Below are 21,282 nucleotides of genomic sequence, written 5' to 3' on the forward strand. Positions count from 1 at the left end.
CCGTTGGGGCAGGAAAGTTCTCGAGTGGCGACCACGGGCTGGAAGACGTAGCGTGGGCAGGCCTCCTACTAGGTGGACCGAGGATCTGGTAAAGGTCACGGGAAGAGCCTGGATACGGGCAGCGCAGGACCGTTCATTATGGAAAACTTTGGGGGAGGCCTTTGTCTGGCTGACAGTGGATGTCATTTGGCTGAAACGATGTCACTTTGTTGTTTATCATTCGGGTTTTCGTTTATGTAAAATATTGACTTGCAGTTGGGTTTATTTTTAAATGTCTAATTATACGCTCAAGCCAGCTCAGGCATGAGGTCGGTGCGATCAGCGATTAACGTGTGTAGGACACTACAAAATACACTCGATATCGATTATGGGTAGACACTCTACTATAGCTCTATAAAAGTTGGCCATGTATGGTTGATTGACTAACTCGTATACTATTCATTTACTATGTTTTTGAAATGATCATCATCCTCACTATTAGTTTTTCCTACCGAATACAAAAAGAGATTTTCTTACGAGTACATGGGACTAGGAATGCTAGCAGTATTTCTCATGAACAGCTATAGAGTATAGTTCATATCAAAATGAAGGCCATTACGCTAGATGCTATGACGAAGCGAGCTTAGTCTCTATCACCGCCCGTTACACGGTCAAAAACTTCAATTACGTTTTCTTTGAACTCGTATGTTTAGGTGATAGTTACGTAGTAACGTTGTTAGCCGACAATTTTATTCCGCCAGGTGGCGTGACGAAGCGGCAATTTGCTCGCATTCAGCCTGACTGGTGACTGTTGTTAATAATAGATAAAATGGTAACGACTGACCCATATAGACAAGGATATTATTAGATTGTAATCTTTTTTTATACGGTGGGGGTAATTGGCTTGATGACAGGCTTTGTGAGCTAGCAAAAGGGGTTTGATAATTACTCGATCCTACTTGACGTTTTCAATTTAACTTGAATTTACAATAGAAATTAAAATACTGATTTCTTTCTGTGCCCTGAATTTCTAAGAAAAAGAAAAGAGGTTGCTTGCTTAATCTTTTAACCTCTTACCTACGGGAGGCACCTACTGTTGCCAAGTCAAAAGTCACTTCTCAATACGGGTGGCATCTATTGTTGTTTGGCAAAGCCAATACTAAATCACGGTTTACGACAAAAAACAATAATATTGCAAATAAGGTGTAAAATGCGCTTGTAATTATGAAACTACATTTGTTGCAGAATATAATATTTCAAATTTAAATACCGTAAGTCTCATATTTTTTAAAATATCTTGATGTAAAGTGGAGCAAACAATTTGACAGGTTAAAATACCCCGTATTGAGAGACGACTTTGGTTTCCAAAGGCCTATAGGTAAAGGGCTAATTTCTGGATTAAAGAGGTCAAATATAACTTTAAGGCCGAGTTGCACCACCTTATTTTAACCGTGACAATAACCATAACCGTTGTTTTTGTATGGAGTTTGACAGACTTTTGACGTTTGTTTAAGTAAGATGGTGCAACCCAGCCTAAGCTTTGTTTTATTCCAATAACACAAGGAGACTCATTATACATACTTAAGTAACTTCTATTTTATTAAACATACAACCCACACGGTTGGACCTATTAATACCTAAGGATATTATTCTATTTATAGGCGTTATTTATCCTCTTATGTCTACGGAAATCGTGACAAATTACGACTAACAATTAAGATACTAAATGTTTGCTTTTAATAGCAAAGGTGGGAGATTCAACGGTCATGACGTCATGCCTCTTAAGTAAATTGGTAGCACCTACGCAAATGTCCAGAAGAATCCAATATAATTAGGATTAATCGTATTTTTCCAAGATATAAATAGATTTATTTATTTTATTTTACCGTGCTTTTCCGGCAGATTTGAAAGAACTACTCCCACTCGTCATGTGGATATCTTTCAAAGACAAAATGCCAACGTTTAGCCCGCGTGGGCTGTGTAGGAAAAATCTTAGACTGAGTTACACCATATAATTTTATCCGTAACTATAACGATAACCGGTGTTTCTTGTATGGTATTTGACAGATTTTTGACGGTTGTTAAAGTTAAAGTAAGATGGTGCAACCCAGCCTTAAATCTACCTCTGGTAAATTAAAGAGGGTCGTGCTCCTGCAGTTTGCTAAATGACCTGATGTTGACCATGATCATGATGGACAAAACTTCCAGATTATTTTCTTTCAAAGTTGTAAGCGTAGAAAACAATGATGGATTTTAAATGACTAAAATTCATCGAAAGCGTTCCTCTTCTATTAAGCGGGTTGACATCGCCGCCATTTTTCTTCCTCGTTCGAAATTGGTGACGTCACAATGTAACCCTCAAACGAAGCGGCCAACAAATTCGTCTCGTTACCAACAAAGTAGGTACTATTGTCGGTCATTTGTGAAGGGTTAACGGTGTCCGCCTGACATTCATTCTTTACGGAGAAATGATACAATGGTGGGCTCGTTGAGGCAATCAGACCAATCTATTTCAGTGGCTAAATAGCGTAGGAATGGTTTTCGACCTTGTTGCATTGGAATAAAGTACTCGTATGGGTATGTTAAGTAGGTAATCCGATGAAAATAATTGATTTCTCTGTTTGTGTTTTTTAACATGTATCAAGTTTTTTTTTTTTAATTTTTTTAACGTTAAGAGTCGCATCTCAACCTAATTAAATTTGAATTCCCGCCTTAGGCAGTTCGATTTTTTCAAGTTATTTATAATTTTCAAAGTATCAAGTTTATTTCGTCATTGCAAACATCGATTTTAAATGGCCACTCATATAAATATACAGTTTATCTTTATAAGGCTGAGGCGCTAAAATGATTTCTTACTTTTAATTTTGAGCTAAAAATGTGGAATTTGAGACCAATTTAAAAAAAAAAAAATTATTTTTCCCATCGTCACTAATTTTATGTTGTCATAAATTACAACGAATTAGTATAGATTTAGATAATACTACATTGTATTTCTGTCTAACAACTTACTGCTGTGGCGACCTACTAGCGACGTCCATTAGCACACAAAATGCTGATAAAGAATATTTACGATGTGCTGACCCGCGCAAGCGGAGGATCACACCTACTCTGTATTACACGCAATCCGAATAAAATTAGTCCTTGTACAGTCGACAGCAAAAGTTGATGGTCAAAATCAATTAATTACTACAGATCAAGCGCATAACACTGAGTCCTTAAGGTAAGCGGCACGAAAGAGAGTTTTGTGACGGTCAAACGTCAGCGAGACTTCAGATATATGCTTTGTCACGTCATATAATACCTATGTCAATGCCATGTCGCTCCATGTTGGCAGTTAAGCGCTATGCCTATATACGACACTTCCCACTAGGTGGACCGACGATCTGGTAACGATCGCGGGAAGTACCTGGATGCGGGCAGCGCAGGACCGGTCGTTATGGAAATCCATGGGAGGCTTTTAAATAAATAAATAAAAAATGTATTTATTGCCTTTTGTCCAGCAGTGGACGTCATTGGACTGAAACGAACGAATGAAGTTCGCGACCGAATTGTGTGGCATCTAGTAGCTACTATTAGATAATTATTTTACTTTAATATAACTTCAATGCATCAAAGTTCATTATTGTATTGAACTTCTGATTTTGATCATCGACTTTTGTTGTTGACTGTACTAGTAAGAACATTTTAATTAATCAAATTAAATTAAATGTATTTATTCAATTTAGTAGATTAAACGTTGAATGGCTTAAAATTTCTACTTAATTAAGTAAAATAAAGTTTTCAAACAATCTTTGTTCTATAGTGAAATAAATAAACGTCGTCTTCTTGTGAGACCGCGTGCCGTGTGCCGGTCTTTTGAAGCCCTGGCGTGTATAAAGACGCATCAGCGACTGCAACAGTTTGTACCCCCTGCCTTAGCGGAGGGCGGAATAAAAAATACTGTACACTCGTACTTAAAGCCATAGAGCTTTTGCATATTTCAAGCTTACATAACCTACCTAAAGCCAAAGGATTTAAATTTAAATGGCTTAAAACCACAACCACATTAACCGCATCATTTAGCTGACTTTTATGTAGTAGCAACATTATTTTCCTTTCAATTTGTTCAAAAGTATTCTCATATTTCTCATACGAATCAGTTTCAAAGTTTAGTAAATTCTCAACACCTAAGCATTACAAATTTCCATTTATTATACCGAATGTGAAACGGTAGATTTCAGTAACTAACGTTTCTATATCGTCTCTACATTCATACATCGTACTAACTAACGGTGCTATATTTAGGTACAGTCGAGAGCAGGGATATAATGGATAACCGTAACCGTTACCGTAACCGATTGAAAAGTTTCGGATAGTTTCGGATGTAGACAGCTTAAATTATTTTTTGTATAGCATTATATGTAAAGGCATAACAGCCTGATTTACCTTTATAATGCCATCTAGTATACATTTTTATTACTTTTTATTCGATGTAAAGTGTGCGTGAGGCCATGAGTGAACCGTGTTGGACAACTATTGCATTCTAAAGCACAGATAAAAAATATCCGTAACCGTAATTGAAACCGGTATATTATTTCTATATCCGTAACCGTATCCATAACCGAAACTACATATCCATTAACATACCTAGTCGAGAGCACATCAGACTATACACTTCTGTGGCAAAATCGCTCCTATTAACCTTCGGAAGGCAACAGGGGTGACCAGTCACCCCACTAGTTCAAAAAAGTCTTCATACGCTTAGTTGCAGTTGTTGTGTCTTTCTGTCGTTTGGTCTATTCTCTAATTGGAGGGAGAGCTATCAGTCGCAAGTGTTGCCTTTTAAGTATACTTTATTTTTTCGTGTTGCTAAAGTAAATGGTTGGTTTTGGAGTAAAAATGGCTTTGTTTTCGGATGATCAAATCGAAAAATACTTTCATGGACTTGCTGATGTCAATTCCTATGATAAACGCTGCTCAGATGATAATAAGATTTCTAAAATTGAAGACAATAATCTCAGTTCAGTCGGAGGAGGAATACTTTATTTCCAATAGCGAAAATTGTTACGACGATGACGTTTTACTAGCACAATTCAAACAAAATTTGCTACTATGTAAGAACAGACATTGGTAAAAATTTAATAACGTTATCTGGCAACCCAGAAGCGTTGTATGCTCTATGGCCCCTCTCTATGGTCTCTTTTTCCTACCATTCAAGTGTGTGCACATGGTTGTAAATTATCTTCTCAATAAATAGAATATCACTGAAGTTAAGTGTCTTTTGTACCTGCCGCATCACTCTGTTCATGGTCCTTCAGAGCTGGATGCAGAGAATCTGTACTTGAAGCAGTTTTTTTTTCGTGTTGTGTGCTGCCGGCCGGGGGTGACGTTAACGCATTGCATACCACTTATTGCGTGCTTTCAAAATGCCCCTAACCGGCGAGGATACCAGCAGTGATTTTGCTCATCAAGACAAGCAAAAATTGATAAATGTGAGAAGATACATCAAAGGCCGCATATCACTTGTGGAAAATGAGCTGGGGGACATTTCTACCGTAAAATCCACCGCCATGTTGGATGTTGCCGCCGAACGAATTAGCAGTCTTTTTACGAGATTGGAGGACGTCAATCTCAATTTGGAATCGATGGATACTTCAGAGACCGCTGAGGGATCGAAAATCGAGTCAAGGTGTCAAAGAATACTAACTGACATTCGTGAACGTCGTAAGGCGCTGAAGCATCATTGTAACTCATCGGCGAGTGACTCCGGATCGACGCAAGAGCACCAGCATAAACCGAATCTTCCCAAGATATCGTTGCCCAAGTTCAGTGGAAGTTATGGAGACTGGCTGTCGTTCAAGGACTTATACGTCACTATGGTACACGGAAATGAAGATTTAAGTCCCGTGCAGAAGTTCTATTACTTGAAGTCGTGTTTGGTCGGCGAAGCTGCCTCTTTGGTTACGACTTTGGAATGTACGAACGAAAACTACGTGAAGGCATGGTCTGCGATTACATCAAGATATGACAATAAGGTTCTTATAGCTAATTATCATTTGCAACACATTTTGTCTTTACATAAAGTCAATGGTAAATCTTATACACTAAGGCAATTAACAAATGATTTTATGCAGTATTATAACTCACTATTATCATTGAATATTTCAAACTTGCAAGATATTATTCTCATACATATTTTGTCAACAAAAATTGATTACAGTTCTTTGCGTGATTTTGAATTGCAAAGAGATTCCAGTGGTTTCCCTAGTTTGCAACAATTTCTTAACTTTATACAGCAGCGCTGCCAAGCATTAGATATGCTATGCCGTGTTGAAGCAGTGAGCACTACAAAGGTCGTGCCTCCGGCAAAGAGCACTAGTCACATGACTGTTGGCAGCGGCAGAAGTGCAAATGGTAAGTTATTTTCTTGTTTGTATTGCAACAAAAATCACTCAACTTACAAGTGTTTTAAATTCATTAAATTGAGTCCCAATGACAGACAGACATTTGTTAACAAAACTAATTTGTGTGTTGTTTGTTTATCAGATAAACATTGTACTAGCAATTGCACATCCAATATTTTCTGTAAAAAGTGTTTACAAAAGCATCATCACTTATTACATCTTGATTCGCAGACATGTAATGAGACTTCTGCCCGTAGCTCTACTTCAAATGATTCTCACATCAATTCCCCGAGTAATGTTGTAATGACATCTTCAATAGTTACACAAAATAGTACCTCTGTATGTCAAGTGTCCCTTCTGCCCACTGCATTAGTGAATGTGTGTGACAGTGATGGTAAGCGATATGACTGCACTGTGCTTTTGGACATAGGTAGCCAAAAGAATTATATTAGTTCTGCGTTTGCTAATAAATTGGACTGTGTTAATTTTGAAGATGCTAGTCAAACTGTGGCCGGGGTGGGAGGTCATACTTGTAAAATAAAGCATAAAGTTGCACTATCAGTTTATTCTAACTGTTCTGATTTTAAATATTGTTCAGAATTCGGTGTGTTAGATTTTATTACTGATCCTTTACCAATGGTCAATGTGTCTAAAGAGGCACTGCCGTCTCTCATGCATTTGCATTTAGCTGACCCTAATTTCAATGTGTCTAAGGACATTGATATGATTCTTGGTGTTTCATGTTTTGCAAAATGTCTTCGAGAAGGCAAGATCGATCTAGGTCCAAATATGCCCACATTAATAAATACTGAATTTGGTTGGGTATTTTGTGGTGAATTGTCTGTGGTAGGTCAACATGTTTCAGGTTTAAAAAGCCAATGTCATTTGTCTGTCCTACATAACGACATTAAAAAATTTTGGCAATTAGAAGAAATGCCTAATGATAATATGTTGTCATTTCAGGAGAAAAGGTGCGAACAGAGCTACCTTGATTCTGTGTCCAGGGATGAAGAAGGAAGGTATCATGTCGATTTGCCAATAAACAAAGAACTTCTACCAAAACTAGGTAATTCTTACAATGTTGCTTTTCGTTGTCTTATGTCATTGGAGAAAAAATTCCAAAATAATTCTGACTTTTTTAAGGCCTATAAAGCATTTATTGAGGAATTTCTTAAACTTGGCCATGCTCACTTTGTTCATATAAATCCACACAAAAGTGATGAAATTGAATATTACATGCCTCATCATGCTGTCTTGAAGGAAAGTTCCTCTACTACCAAGCTTAGGATTGTATTCAATGGTTCTCAACCCACTTCTACGGGCTTGAGCTTAAATGATGTACTTCTTGTGGGTCCTGTTGTTCAACCTGACATGTTTACCATACTTCTGAGATTTCGTACCTATGTTTATGTTTTTGTGTCTGATATAACTAAAATGTACAGGCAAATTCGAGTGAAACCTCAGTATCAAGCACTTCAGCGCATCCTGTGGAGAGATGATCCATCACATGATATACAGTGTCTTCAGCTGGATACTGTTACATATGGAACAGCATCAGCCAGTTACCTTGCTACACGGACATTGGTGAAATTGGTTGAGGATGAAGGTGATAATTTTCCATCTGCTTCTAAGGCATTACTTCAAAGTACCTTCGTTGATGACATTTTGCATGGCGAGAATGATCTTTCTTCTGCATTAAATACCATAAATGAGTTGCAAGAGTTGTTAGCTAAAGGAAGGTTTGAATTGCACAAATGGTACTCTAATAGCTCAATGTTAATGTCCCATTTTCGTCCTGAAAAACTTGAAAAATGTCATTTTTCCTTTGACAATAAAGAAGGTTCTTGTATTAAAACGCTAGGTTTGAAGTGGGAGCCAAACTCAGATAAATTTCAGGTCGAGGTACCTAAATATACTTCCACTAGTCATACCAAAAGAAATATTTTGTCTGATATTGCTAAGGTCTATGATCCCTTGGGTTTTATTGCTCCAGTTACAGTCTATGCTAAGTTGATAATGCAAGATATCTGGAAGGCAAACGTTAACTGGGATTCTGAGGTGCCTGACGCTATTTTATCTAAATGGAATTTTTTTTGTGCCAATCTTGAATGCTTGAATGTCATTTCAGTGCCTCGTCTCATGGTTAATACTGACGCAGAGAGGGTTGAGCTTCATGGCTTCGCAGATAGCTCCACGAAGGCGTATGGCTGCGTCGTGTACATCCGCTGCAGTTGTCCTGAAAAAACTACAGTCCACTTAGTATGTGCGAAGACAAGAGTTGCTACTCTCAAACCTGTCACTCTGCCTAAGTTAGAACTTTGCGCTGCACTGTTGCTTGCTAAGCTTATGAGCACTGTTTCCAAGACTTTAAATATTAGTTCTGAGAACTCATTCTATTGGACTGACTCCATGATTACCCTGTGTTGGATACAGAGTGATCCCGCTAGACGAGATGTTTTTGTATCGAATAGAGTTGGCCAAATACAAAATTTGTCTCCTAAAGACAATTGGTTTCATGTAAAGTCTTCAGAGAACCCTGCTGACATGGCTTCACGTGGTTTGGAACCACAGGATCTTTCCAATTGCAAATTATGGTTTAATGGACCTAACTGGCTTTTTCAAAGTGACTCACCTTGGCTTCATTCACCTCAAGTGTTTTCTCAGGATGACTCAGTGGGTGTTGACACTTGTAATGACATGCCAAGTGTAGCACTACCTACCTTTGAGGAGACTAAAAACGATTTTCTTGAATTATTTGAGAGATATTCGTCTTGGAGTCGATTGGTTAGAGTCATGGCTTATGTACGTCGATTTATTAACAATATGAAAAATGCTAAATCTAAAATCACTGAATTTCTCACAAGTAAGGAGCTTAATCAAGCATCAAGTTGTATCATCAAATGCGTGCAGCATGCTCATTTTCAAAAAAATGCTAATGGTAATGTTTCCTCGGAACTTGGTTCAGGTTCTAAGTCTTTGAAGTTTTTAAACATATTTTCAGATGGCGAAGGAATGTTGCGCGTGGGTGGTCGCTTACGTTATGCTGATATCCCTGTTGATCAAAAATTTCCATTGCTACTGCCAGCACGTTGTCATGTCACTGACTTGTTGATTAGGTATGAGCATGAGAGGTTGTTGCATGCTGGAACGCAGACGACTTTGTCCAGTTTACGAAGATTTGTGTGGCCGCTAAACGCTCGAAATTCTGTGCGTCATTTCATACACAAGTGTGTACGTTGTTACAGGTTTAAGGCAGAAACTGCTTCACAAATAATGGCTGACCTACCCAAATGTCGTATTACTCCTTCTCGACCCTTTCTGTTCACAGGCATAGATTTTGCTGGACCGCTGTCTGTCAAAGTTGCTCGTATAAGGAAACCTATTATAACTAAAGGTTATATTTGCCTTTTTGTGTGCTTGAGTACTAAAGCTATTCATATCGAACTAGTGTCGAATCTCACTACTAAGGAATTTCTAAATGCATTGCGTAGATTCATTTCTAGACGAGGTAAATGTGCTAAAATATTCAGTGATAATGGTACTACTTTTCATGGGGTAAAAAATGAGCTTCATGAGTTATTCAACATGTTTAACACTAGAGTACACGCGCGGACTACTATAGTAGACCAGGGTAACATTTTACGCTATAACTTTTTAAAAACTTGCGCCAGAGAGCTGGCATTCCAGGAAAGCCTCGTTTACTAAATTTGTCAGTAAGCCAGTAAAGCTTGGGTCCCTAGAGTCTGCGCACTTTTCTAAAATTGGCCGTCAAAACTGCGGGTCTAGTCAAAAGCCCGAAATCACTCGACAAAAAAATTATAAAAGACTTGTAACAAATGGATTTACACCGTGTACCAGGCAGTAGAAAGTCATGAATACTATGACAGATAAAAAACTAATCATATTTATTCAGTCAATTTTTTTTTGTTAACATTGGTCTCAAAGTGCAATTTTGGTCCAAAAAATTTACAACTTTTAAATCTGTTTATAATGTTTGATCCCAAATAGTTATATTAAAAAACTTTGATTATAAAATAACTATAATAAACACTCTTATCATTTACATAGTAATTCTATTCATAAATTGCTTATAAACTGATTTACAGTGTTTTTAAATTGGCTTACCAGAGTAGGCCGCGCGTGTATTCGTGTAAAAAAAGGGGCGCGTGTACTGCAGTGTTAAGAACGATTTTGAACAAGTTTCAAATTATGTAATTTCAGAAGGTATTGAATGGCGGTTTATAATTCCTCATTCAGCTCATTGGGGCGGGTTATGGGAAAGCTCTGTAAAACTTGTAAAGCATCATTTAAAGAGAGTGTTAGGACACACTGTACTTTGTTATGAACATTTGTATACTCTCTTAACTCAAATTGAAGCTATTGTAAACAGTCGACCAATAACTCCATTGAGAGACTTGGATGGTGATGAGCAGTGTCTCACGCCAGCACATTTTTTAATTGGGAGCAGTCTGACTTCGTTTCCGGAGGGTGATTTTGCAGAATTTCCTGATAATAGATTGGATGTATATCAACAAATATGTAAGCTACGGCAAACCTTCTGGAAGCGTTGGAAGACTGACTATTTAAATGCATTACAAATGAGGTATAAATGGTACAAAGAAAACCCAGATTTAATGTTAAATACTATTGTTTTATTAAAGGATGATAATCAGCCACCAATGTCTTGGCCATTGGGTCGTGTAGTTGAATTATATAAAGGTAAAGATAATCATATTCGAGCTGTTGTTGTAAAAACTAAAACTGGTTTGTATTCTCGACCTATTACAAAAATTGTCCCATTGCCTATTGAGCAAAATAATTAACTTAAGAACTGATAAATGTAATTTTATAATTACTGTCTAAAATGTAAAAGTTAAAAGATTAATTATGTATTTGTTTAACTTTCATTATTAAAAACATAGTTTGATTTGTTTCTACACTATGAGTGTATACTATCTTGTGTATTAAACTAAATATTGTATACATAATTACATGTTATATTTAAAGGATTTACAATAAGTAAAACTTGTTTACTACTAGTATGTAACTGGTAGGCTATTATAGCTCGTAGGACACCTTATGGTTGTGTACTTATGTATGATGCCAAGAGCTTGTACTTATGTATGACGCCAAGAGCGCTTAGGTTTGTTGAACTTACTTACCTTAATTGATCTCTTTCTTGTTAAGTGCATTTCTGTAGGTGTATTTCATTGCTAAAGTATATTGCAAAATGTAAGTTGTAATGTTAATAACTTTAACTTCTTTGTTTGAAGATTGAAATGTAATTTCAATGGGGCGGGTGTATGGTAAAAATTTAATAACGTTATCTGGCAACCCAGAAGCGTTGTATGCTCTATGGCCCCTCTCTATGGTCTCTTTTTCCTACCATTCAAGTGTGTGCACATGGTTGTAAATTATCTTCTCAATAAATAGAATATCACTGAAGTTAAGTGTCTTTTGTACCTGCCGCATCACTCTGTTCAGACATGTTTGGTCTTCTTGGTTTCATCACCTTGGAGTCAAACACCTCGACGAAATATAGTAACTCTTGCGAGAGATGCGAGAATTATAGAGCAATTACACATGGCATTCTAAATATGAACTAGGGACCTCCTGAGGGTGCACCTTCAGCAAAGTTATAGAAGCAGGCAAGGTGAGTGCTGTGTCAAAGAAAACTGAACAAAAACAGTTATGACATCTCGTTTAAAATGTCAACAACCCTCATGCCCTGAAAATCGAAAAGACATTTGCTTTAACTGTGCTTTATGTTAAAAATTAATTTATTAAAAATATATAAACTGTTAAATGAAAGCATTTTTAGTTTTATAATGAAACAAAGTAATAGATCTAATCATTAATAAGTTTTATTTTTCATTACAAAGCTATTTTATTTCAAATTACATTTGTGGGGTGACTGGTCACCCCTGTTGCCTTTTGCGTATACAAAAAAAGTGTTGCCTGCCGAAGGTTAAGGGAGAGTCCGGTAATTTGGACCAGTTTTTTTCAATCCCATTTTACACATTAGTTTTCTTTTGTTTTTGCTAATGTTCATGGTATATAATTAAAGAGATATAGAGATGGTATATAATTAAATTCAACTTACTATTTCATAGGTATTTATCAACATAATTGTTGTATATTTAGAACAAATCAACAAAATACGAGTTCAGAGATTCGGTCCAATTTAGCCAACCGGTTCGATAATTTGTACCACAGGGTTACTAAATTGGATTTCAATAAATTTCAAGCCTATAAAAAACCATGGCAAAATATTATACGATACATTCTTAACAAATTAGGTAACGAAAAGGAACAGTAGTTAATAACATAGACAATCAATATTGTTTTACACGTGATCATGATTTTGAGTAAAAGTTTTGTAATTCCAATTATCGTAACGCACACTTGTACCTAATCTACTTTGCCAGTCTTTTGCTTTCATTTATTGTTAGTCAAACATAACTACGCTATTATAACTTCAAAATTAGATTTACTAAAAAAAAAATTCAAAATCCTTTGGTAAAGTTCCATACAACTTGATGTGGTACAATTTATCCGACTAGGTGATAGTGTTTTTAAAAAATCGGTAAAAAATATAGCTTATAAATACCGAAAAATGTTTCAAATAATTGTAATCCACACTAATTTACGCTTCTAAATAATATATTCGAAACACCCTGTGATTAAATTTAACAAAATTACAAACTAAACATGCATTGTCAAAAGTTACTTGAAAACAATGAAAAAATACCTTTCAAAATAAAACACACGTGTTCGTTGTCACGGCAAAAACCACATGGCCGATATTAATTGAATTTAGTTGTGTATCGCTGAGTGTTGCAATTACAGACATTCAATAAATACTTTACGAAATATGAGGGTGGTACAATTTACCCGGCGGTACAATATACCGAACTCTCCCCTACTACTATACAGAGTGGAGCACTTTCAGGATCAGCAACAAATTTTTCGATATCTTGTATAGTTTACAAATAATCCAGTGAGATCACTTATCGTTTCCACCCTGTATAAGATGCCTCAGTGTAGAGTTTAACGTGCCATAGACGTACCTGTTTCTACATTCACCCTTCAGGGTCTCATATATCGCTCTATGTACAAGTATATCCCCCGAGCGTGTAATCGCTCAAAATTGCGGGGGCTGTTTGCTTTCTTACCAGCTTACACAAAATCCGTGGCGTGACAGGTGTTAAACTTTAAGTAAGACTACGTAAGTAAGTGTACTTACTGTAAGTAACTTTTGGACTTCATTATTTTGAAAAATTGTTGATCTTCAAATTCTTTGCTATCCTAGATTTTTAATTACATAGTAGGTATAAAACAAAGTCACTCTCGCTACCTGTACCGCTTAGACCTTCTAAAACTACGCAGAGGATTTTAATGCAGTACCTAGAGACCTAGAGATCAAGAGGAAGATTTTTAAGTAAAACAAGTAGATACAGTATGTATGTATAGTTAGCACCTATGCGAAGCCGGGGTAGGTGGCTACTATTTAATATACTTATTACCTGTCAGCCAAGTGCCAAATGAGAATAACTAACAAAATTATGGTGTAATTTTTTCTTTAAAAATATAGTGTAAACTTGTTGTTTTAGGTTTTAATCCAACTGTCCATTACAATGTATTTTGCGACAGAAACCTAAAAAATAAACTAACAACACCGTAAAGCCGTCAGCCTAAACCTGATTTTTAATTGAAATACATTTTTATCGTAGGGAAATTACACAGCCGAACACAGGTTTATCGAAATTGCCTTGATTGATGCCTGAATTTTTTGTCAGTTATAATTTATTAAAATAAATATGAAAACATTGGTTTGCAAAGTATTAAAAGGAGAATTTGTGAAAATGTTCCAAGCCCTGAGCTAAACAATAAAGGTGAATTTAGAGCATTTTCTTGAACATCTCTACTTATGTATGTAATAAAATATACAACGTTTGTTTCGTGAAGGCGCTGAATGCAGGCTGCTACCAACCGTGCAATGTAGAAGTCATTGGGAGAGGCCTATGTAAAGCAGTGGACGTCCTGTGGCTGAAATGATGATGATGATGATGATGATGAGGTTTCGTGAAAGGAACACTTGAACACTATCATAGGGCGGCTCGTTATCCTGTAAATGCTATAATCTATACTCACTTACTTACCTTAACGGAAACTTTTCCCCAAAGTAGTTTGTACAGTTCTTCATCGTCGTCGAAGTTCGAACAAAGACGGATCGACGATAGGGTTAATAAATAATCACATCCGTCGGTGTTTGATTCTGTAGCTACGATATGTTCATGAATTTTGAAAAATAAGAATAAATGTTATAAAGGAGCTACTTTACAGTAATTTAATGCCCGAAAACATATTTTGACGGATTAAGACATGCGACGTTATTCGACGACGATGAGTTGGCTCTCAATAGCAATTTATTCTTCTTCTTTTCGTGTCGACAACAAACCTACACAGTGTCAGCCCAAAACTTCGCCACGAGAGTGGCGTTGTCTTGTCAGTAGCACTCATCAAATCCTCCTGAGTGCAGTTGCTTGGGCACTCAGGGCACGACATCTTCTTTATTGCAATTTATTGTTAATTTAACATTAATGATCTAATTAAATAAACCAAGGTTACTTGACCAAATTCTACTCAAGTCTTATTATCCATTCAATTATGCAAAGCGTATATTAAGTGGGGGAATCGATTTTAGTTACAAACTGGGCGACGGGCAGCTTAGCCTCCTCTATTTATAGTGCCCAAACTTGTACTGTAACTTTGATGTTAATCGCCCCGTCGATTTGGGGTGGCTTAAAAACATAATTATTGAGAACCGCTGGACTGTTTACATAGAATTTTGTAATAATTAGCAAGCTAACAGAGTATTCGATTCATTAGACATGAAACAAATATGCGACAGAGTACCATCAGCAACAGTGTTAACTATCCATTGCCTGTCATGTCGTCTCGTTCTATCGCAAAGATCTATTTGATAAGAGCGAGAGCAAAAACGGAAATGGATAGTTAACAGTGTGGCCGTGTGTACACTAACATTAAAAAGTAGAAAAATGTATTGTTAGTATTTAATTGGCTCCAAAAGTACTGGACCGATTTGAGAAAATATTTCACCATTTAAAACCATAGGTTTGCCATAGGTTTTTAACTGCCTCTGTGGTCTAGTAAGTGGTAAGACCACCTGCTTCAGACGCAGAGGTCCCGGGTTCGATTCCCAGTGGGGGCAGATTTTTCTGTTCGGTTTGGTTGGTGGTAGGGCTTGTTTTAAGTTCGCCTGGCTAGCTACCACCATCTTACCTAAGTCTGTCGCCATAACAACAATGTTAACAGCATTATTGTGTTCCGGCAGTTAAGAGGTAAGATACCCAGTTCCTCCGTGGTTGAGGATTCCGGGTGAAGCTCGCTTCCACCTTCGGCCTGATCGTCACTTACCATCAGGTGAGATACAGGCCAAGACCTTCCTCGTTGTGGATAAAAAAAAGGTGTTACGAAGTTTTCTCGGGTCATATAGTCTTTCATAAAAAATGTACCTACCTAATTCAATGTCAAAGTAACTTATATGCTTTATGTTTCACTTTTGCAAATAAATATGATTTTTGAAACACACCACCACGCGTTAAACAGCCTACAATATTACTCATAGAATCACAAAATTATATCTATGCACATAATTAATATCTTACCATTCTTAAAAGCGCTCCTGCATACGACGCCACGTTTATACGCGCCGCGTGAACACCGCTGCCGGCGAAATTATGCTTTGAGGGCGCGGCGGCGGCGCGGCGGCGGTTTTACTCGGTGCGTATGAACAGTGTAGAGGCGCGGCGACGGCGCGGCGGCGGCGCGGTGGCGGCGTCGTGTGCAGGAGCGCTTACTTACTGTTGAAGGAAAAAATACTGATTGAATTATTTCCCAACTGCAAATTGAAACAGATAATCCCGCCCTTGCGAGGTCAAACTACCAATTAGCTAAGTGTTCCAGGGATACAAAACTTTATTTTCTTTTCATTATACCCTGTAATGCGTTTGCGGGTCAGTAAGCTCAGAATTTAATTACCCTTTATGAAAACACTCCCAAAGCATTTTAATTACCTGTAGGTCTATTAAAAACACCAGTTTTCAATAAAAACCGTCGGTTAATCATATCATCATTAGAATCCTCTAACTTTAATGCCAATTGCAGACCAAGAGCTAAGTTGATACGATACAGTTTTCCATAGTTGTGTGCTGCCTGCAAACTATCCAAACACTATAGAAAACTGCTTCAGCTATGCGAGCTAAGCAAAATATTATTTTTACGTTAATTCTAACAACGCAACGCTATCATGTTTTTTTATGATATTTGAATTTTGTGCAAAATAGTACAAAAATAACAACTGTCACACGAAAACCAACTGTTAAAATGCTTTGACGCCAAAACGGTTACCGCGTTACAAAAGTCCCAAGAGCACTACTATGAGTGCCATAGCCCAAATAGATCAACCATAAAAAATCAACCAAAATGAAGTGCGTTAGTCCGAAAAATAAATACATAGTTTAAAGGACGATCTGAGTCAGACGCTAATGGCCGGTCATTAAGCCTGACCGGGATTGTAACTTTAATGTTTACAATCAAAAGCGGGCCAAACACTATCCGCAATAATGTATGGCATCAATATTACTGTCATTCCTCCCAGTAGTAACGACATTCTAACGTCCGTATTCACAAACATTACTATGAGGTCTCACAGTGCGCGTGGACGCAGAGGGTGACACAAGAACCAATCACAGAGCTCTATTCAACGCTGTGCGTTCGATTTTCTGCTTCACTTATGCAAGCATCGTTTGTGAATACAGGCGTAAATCTAACCTCATCAATAGAATAATATAACCGTCATTGTTTGATTCCAGCCGATTGATAAAATGTCATCATCATCATCATCTCAGCCATAGGACGTCCACTGCTGAACATAACTAGGCCTCCCCCAATGCTTTTCATGTTGCCCGGTTGGTAGCGGCCTGCGTCCAGCGCTTTCCTGCTACCTTTATGATGTCGTCAGTCCACCTTGTGGGTGATTGATAAAATGTAGTTGATATAGAAATAGATTATTAATTTGAAGGTATTAATGATCTGATAAGCCTGTTCTAATTCGGCTGTGATCATATCTCTCAACCCAGAGCGTTCCAGATCCGGCCCGGACACCGCGTCCGGTTCGCCCGTTTACGGCCAGTTTCGTGTCAATTTCGGTGCTCGCCATCGTGTTTGCTGGAAAACTTACGTTTCAACGCACCATTGAGTTTATCAGGATTTCAGAGTTCCACTTTCAGTGGCCGGAATTGGCTTTCGGTGATATGAACTCGAGTGTTTGTTTAAGTGCAGTATGTTACTGTTAGTTCATATACTAGTTAAAGCTGTTGAGAGATTTTAAACTTAAATGCAGCATTGCTTTGTTTATTTGAAGAGTAAGCAGTTATTCAGGTAAACTCGTGTATGTATTCTAGTGAATTCATTACAGTAGAGACTTACTTACGCCCGTATTCACAAACGATGCTTGCTTAAGTAAAGCAGCAAATGGAACGCACAGCGTTGAATACAGCTCTTTGATGGATTCGTGTCACCCCATGTGTCCACGCGCACTGTGAGACCTCATAGTAACGTTTGTGAATACGGGCGTTGTTAGCGATGAAAATAGCCCGCTGTTTTCTCTTCAGTAATAAAGGAATGTATTTAAAGGCAAAGAAGAAGAATATTATTGTTATAAACAAGACAAAGTTTGCTCATAAACGCTGCATATGAATCGATTGAGCCTTGTTTTAATACAAACAAACTTTTGTCGTATAAGCGGTTCGCGGAAGAAAAGTTTCGAAGGAACATGTAAGAAACAAAAATTAATGATCTCAGCTACCTGGCAAAGGGAAAGTTTAGACGGTCGAGATATTTTATTCAATATTGGCTGTTGCCCGCGGCTTTGCATGGGCTCGTATCTTTTTACCTTTACGTATAAAACTATGGATTTTGTTACAAACTTTGAGCCAGCAATTTATATAGGTATGTTTATCTTTATCTTATTCGTAGTCTTCGTGAGTCTTTTTCACGCTTTATATTCAACTATAGCTAGTTGGCTAGCGCCCGGCGAAGTTCGTACCGCATGAAGTGTCAATTGCGGAATATGGCGGGGTAAAATACCTAATTTATTTAAAAACTAGCGGCCGCCCGCTACTTCGTACACTTAGATTACATTTTCGAAGTTTCCAGACTTCTTTATTACTTTTTTGAAAATATTCTATCAGTATGTTGATCAGGCATAATGAAGGATTCTAATGGTGAAAGAATTTTTCCAATCGGTCCAGTAATTTTGAAGCCTATTCAATGCAAAAAAACATATTTATTCTGTAAATAAACTAATACCTACTTTATGCGTGCAAAGCCCAAGTCCGCGTCACAACATGTTGTCAACATCAAATAACAACGAGGTCTAAGATGAAACCCTCTGTACTAAGTAAATTCTTTTCTATCTGGATAAAGCTATTCCAAAGCTAGCAAGTATGATGTTATGAAAGTTATGAAACATTCACGCGTTTTCTCATGATGTTTTTGCCCAATCATGAGCGTTACCGCGGCCATTTTTCATTTCTGGCGACAAACATAGGACAATAAGGGATACCATAAATCAAGAGATTCGTCGTGCAGCATCTAGACGTTTTTCCCAGTTTTCCTTCTATCTTCCCAGCGGTGGCTTAGTCTGGATTTGTTTGGAATTCATTAACTGTTTTTGTGCGTTGAAAATATCTGCTGGATTTTGGGCTCCGTGTGCTTTAGACTTAAGTCGGTTTTGGGACGGCTGGAATAGAGAATGTGTTTTTGTTTTGTATTTTAAATTAAAAATTATAATAGATAGTGAGAAACCTACATAGCAAAATTACATTACATTACGTTACAATAGCCTACACGGCTGGGTTGCACCATCTTACTTTAACTGAGATAAACGTCATATATCTGTCAAACTCCATACAAAAAACACCGGTTATCGTCATAGTTACGGTCAATTAATTTGGGTGGTGCAACTCAGCCTTAGGCTGGGTTGCCCATTTTACTTTGACTGTAACAAACGTCAAAAATCTGTCAAACTCCATACAAAGTACACTGGTTATTGTTGTGAGAGAAATTGTATTACTTCCTTGTTTGTTTTTGACACATTGATGGTAAGGAATAATAGCTCATATAAGCGACATAAGAATACGATTTTTAATATAGATATACGAGTATTCGTTAGAGGAGCTTTTAATAATTACCATCAATGTGTCAAAAACAAAGGCAAATATTGTACCTGCCTGTGTAAACGTTTCCATCTTTTTCGGACAGCCGTTTAACAAATTGTCAGAATGTCGCTGTCATTTTTATTAATTACCCTGACCACTGGCACATTATGATGGATGGTGATTAATACCTACTGAGATTTATGTATTATGATTTAAAAACACATTCACAGTGCCTTTATTGGTTTCTCGATGAAGATTCAGGTTCTGATTTTATGTTTTTGACTTTTCTTTTTAACTTTCTTCGTTTAATTTTGTATTGTAGTTAAAACTCATGAAATGATTAAGTTTTTGGGACAAAAGCATAAGTTCTTATTTAAAATTTTATGCATTGTCAACTGTTTATGAGCTCAAAAAATAAAATACGCTGAAACAAGTTAATTTTGATAAACCTGCTTAATATGAGTCTTTTAGGTTCATCATCATCATTTCAGTCATATGACGTCCACTTCTGAACATAGGCCTCCCCCAATGATTTCGACAATGGCCGGTTGGTGGCGGCCTGCATCCAGCATTATTTTAGGTTAACAGTTAGGTACTTATTTAAACATACCAAATCGTTAAATATTTGGGTCAGTTAAGTTATAAAAGAACAGTGACGTCAGAAAATTATTTCTTCATACATATTTTAAAGAAAACAATACCTAGTGAAACAATGTTTCGTCTTGATTTGATATACTTATAATAAATGTAGGTATTATAATCGATTGGTAAAGATAACATACCTACTATAAAGAGAGGAGAAAGTGGGTCGGATTAATTAAACTCCATTTGTATTTAAACAACTGTTTGTCTGAAGATGTTAATTGTATAAGTTAATTAATTTCCTTGTTTGTATTTGTGCGTTAGGCTTAACTTAGAAGACGGCCAAGGACGATTGACACTCGGAAATCAATACAGGAACTAAGGGACTGTAGGGAATAGATTTTATTGAGTCTATTTACAAGATGCCGAAACGTTGAAACGGGTTTTCAAAGGTAACTACACAAGAACTTTTTATACAGCGTGGAATTTTGTAATGCCACCTGGAGGGTTGAAATTTTACTCAAGGAAAACATTCCTTTATTTTTTAAAAGAAACAGAACTGCATTCAAAACATTTCCAAAAATATGCTTGCCAGACTCGAGAATCCAGCCAACTTAAATCTGTTAAAAATTACACCCTGTATTTTTATTGCATCAATCGTTAGGGTTAAGTATAAGGATGAAATCTCTCCAATAAACTTGATAAATCAAAAGAAAGGAAAACCATGAAATCTTAAATAATTGTAATGATTTACAGAAAATGGTATGGTATGGTATGGTGGTAAACTTTCGAAAAATTTTCGGAAATCTTTGAATGCAGTGCATTAAGAGTACTTTCCCTCCAGGTGGCATTACAAAATTCCACCATGTATACGCAAAAAGGAAGCTCTTGGACTACATGTGACCTAATGGCATGATCAGGCCTTAGATGGAATCGAGCTTCAACCGGAATCCTTAACTGCAGAGGAACTGGCTTTAAGTATTGGTAATAACTGATAGATAAAATATTATGCTAGGCCATTGAAAGAAACTGTTTACCTACTCTTAATATAATATGACAATCATCATCATCATCATCTCAGCCATAGGACG

At 37.0% G+C, this 21,282-nt stretch overlaps 1 protein-coding gene across 1 annotated transcript in view; it reads left to right on the forward strand.

Moving 5' to 3' along the window:
• The window catches only part of LOC135072676 (hemicentin-1-like), a 67,801-nt gene that overhangs the window by 12,899 nt on the left and 33,620 nt on the right, over positions 1 to 21,282 (forward strand). The gene's annotated exons all lie outside the window — the stretch shown is intronic.

This window comes from Ostrinia nubilalis, chromosome 6, assembly GCF_963855985.1.
Source record: "Ostrinia nubilalis chromosome 6, ilOstNubi1.1, whole genome shotgun sequence".
NCBI lineage: Eukaryota > Metazoa > Arthropoda > Insecta > Lepidoptera > Crambidae > Ostrinia > Ostrinia nubilalis.